Here is a 3227-nt window from a genome sequence, read left to right on the forward strand (position 1 = left end):
AGGGTTGGACACCTGTCTGATCAGTCTGGACCAGGAGAAAGCCTTTGAGGATATCACACAGGTATATGAGAGATGTTCTCTCCAAAATGGGCTTTGGGGAGGGAATCTGCAATTGGATCAGACTGCTCTACACCAACATTGTCAGTGCAGTCTCAATCAATGGGTGGGAATCAGATAGCTTCCCAGTCAGATCTGGAGTCAGGCAGGGCTGCCCTCTCTCTCCTGCCTTGTTTGTGTGATGCATAGAGCCATTTGTTGAGTCCATCAGGAAGGATGCGAGCCTGAGAGGGGTGACTATTCCTGGCAGCTGGGGCCTGCAGGTTAAGGCCTCCCTGTACATGGATGACGTCGCCGTTTTCTGCTCGGATCCACTATCCGTGCACAGACTCATCTTCATCTGTGACCAGTTCGAACGGGCCTCGGGGGCCAAAGTAAACCGAGGCAAGAGCGAGGCCATGCTCTTCGGGAACTGGGCAGACCAATCCTCCATTCCCTTCACCGTCAGGACTGACCACCTGAAGGTGCTGGGTATTTGGTTCGGAGGGGCCTAGGGCGTGTGCCATGTCTTGGGAGGAGCATATCATGAAAATGAGGCAGAAACTGGGCGGATGGAAGCTACGGTCGCTCTCCATCGCGGGAAAAAACCTGGTCATCAGGTGTGAGGCACTGTCATTGCTGTTATACGTGGCACAGGTCTGGCCTATTCCCAGAACCTGTGCCGTCGCAGTCACCTGGGCCATCTTCCACTTTATGTGGAGATCAAAGAGTTCCAAATGAACTCGCTGTACAAATATCTGGGCAACGGGGGAAAAAATACACCCAATGCCACCCTCACCCTGATGGCCACCTTTGCGTGTGGCTACATCAAGCTGTGCGTGGATCCCCGGTACGCAAACAACAAGTGTCACTACGTACTGAGGTTCTACCTGTCTCCAGTGATGCGAAGGATGGGCCTGGCCTCACTGCCACGGAACGCCCCAAGTGGTCTGACCATTCCGTATCACCTGTCCTCCGTGGAGACATTTATGAAGCAAAACACCTTTGACCACAAGTCCATCAGGAAGTGGTCAGCACATAGTGTCCTTGAGACCTTTCGGGAAAAGGAGAGAGCGGAGCCTGGGCAGACTGTCAAAGTCATTTGGCAGAATGCCTCATTGCCAGAACTTTCCAACAAGCACCAAGACATGGCTTGGCTGGTGGTGAGAAGGGCTCTGTCTTTGAGATCCTTTATGTACGCACTCTCTGCCGCACCGCACGCTGCCCCGAAGTGGCTGTGGAGGGGACGGGACTGTCACACACCTCCTTCTGGAATGTGCCTACGCAAAGGAAGTCTGGAGAGGAATGCAGTTATGTTTGTCGAGGTTCGTCCCGAGCAGCTCCGTGACGTGGGACTCCGTGCTCCCCGGGATGCACACTGAGACGAACATCAACTGTGTGTGGAAGATCATCAACCTGGTCAAAGATGCTCTTTGGTCTGTCCAAAACCTGTTGATCTTCCAGTTGAAGGAGTGTTGCAGACTGACACATTCCAAGGTCCAGGACTACGTGTTGAGGGATGCGCTGAAGCTTGAGGCAGCTGCCGCCAAGGCACGGTGGGGAAAGACCACCTTGTAAGGTCTGCCTGCCTAAGAACTGGAGGCCCACTCAGAAATCAGGCCCCGCTGACGCCTCAGCAGAATACCTGGATGGTCAATGTACAGACTTGTATATGCGAATTATTAATTACAATCTCTGTATTGTAAAGAAATGGAATGTATGGCATCACCAATTGTACAGATATCAACATAATTTTATGACTAAAGTATAAAGTATTTTTTAAATAATAAAACGTTCTTGTCAGTTTGAGTGACTGGGGCTAACATGGCGGAAGAAGAGGTTGCTAAGCTGCAGAAATGCCTGGCGCTCCTCTGCCAGGAATATGTGAGTGTGTTTTGCTTTAAAGTTCTTGTCAGTTTGAATATCTGATCCATCGCTGAATTAGGGACTGAATATTGATCTGGTTTGCGTATGCAGGAGTTGGAGTAGGAGCTTGATCCACCAATTTCACGCATTATCCTATTATTGCAATGCCTCTGGGAATGGTGCACTCCCATTAAAAAATCTGAAAAGCAGCTTTATTACTTTTGTATGTGTTTGCTTTATATCTCATGTACTGAGTGTATGCATAAGAAAGCATACAGACAGCTTTTGGTTGGTGAAGTCAGTGCAAATCAACTTGTTCTAGATTACGATTTATCTGCGTCTTTCTGCATGTTCAGCACTCACTCTCAATGTTATCACTTCAGTCCTTGTTCATGCCGCCCCTTCCCACCAATTCTGAACAACAAAGTTGCCCATCAACTCTACCTAATGGCAAATTACATTTCAGAAAACAAAATGGAGAATACGAAGCTATTGAAGCATTCAACAGTTTGGATTTTGATGATGATGAAGACGAGTCGGATGTATTGAACGAGAGATTTTGAGAACACTTGTGAAGCAGGAAAAGACAGAGTATTAGAGATGTTCAGCACGGAAACATACCCTTCAGCCGAACTCGTCCATGCCCAGCAGATATCCTAACCTAATCTAGTCCCACTTGCCAGCACTTGGCCCATATCCCTCTAATCCCTTCTATTCATATATCCTTCCAGATGCCTTTTCCTCTGGCAGCTCATTCCATACATGCACCATTCTCTGCGTGTAAACGTTGCCCCTTAGGTCCCTTTTAATTATTTTCCCTCTTACCCTAAAACTATGCCCTCTGGACTCCCCACGCCAAGGAAAAGAACTTGTCTATTTACCTTATCCATGCCCCTCATGGATAAGGTAAAAAAGTTTAAACATTTTTTACAAAATTACGAAGTAATACAAACAGGTATAAACACTAATATACAATTAAATATATATATAAAAAAAGTAATAAGTAATAGCCAAAACACAGAAAAGAGGGAAAAAACCCAACTAACTGCCAATCTATCCTACAAACAACCAAGAATTAAATAGGATAATATACATTACTGGCAAAAAGTAACAGAATAATTAAATAAATAAGTACATACTCAAAATTGATTAACATGACGTCATAATAAAACCCATATTTATAGGGGATTACTCCTCCCGGAGCCCCCTGGACCAGCCCGAACCACTACCACAGGCAGACAAAACCCCTTGACAGTATGGCTGAAATATTTGTGTCGATATAGTTCAGAAATGGCTGCCATATTTTATAGAATAATTCAGTTTTT

At 46.3% G+C, this 3227-nt stretch overlaps 1 pseudogene; it reads left to right on the forward strand.

Moving 5' to 3' along the window:
* Positions 1-1916: 1916 nt before the first annotated feature.
* Positions 1917-2092, forward strand: LOC122548366 (annotated as a pseudogene).
* The last annotated feature ends 1135 nt before the right edge of the window (positions 2093-3227 follow it).

Source organism: Chiloscyllium plagiosum, unplaced genomic scaffold, assembly GCF_004010195.1.
Source record: "Chiloscyllium plagiosum isolate BGI_BamShark_2017 unplaced genomic scaffold, ASM401019v2 scaf_52, whole genome shotgun sequence".
NCBI lineage: Eukaryota > Metazoa > Chordata > Chondrichthyes > Orectolobiformes > Hemiscylliidae > Chiloscyllium > Chiloscyllium plagiosum.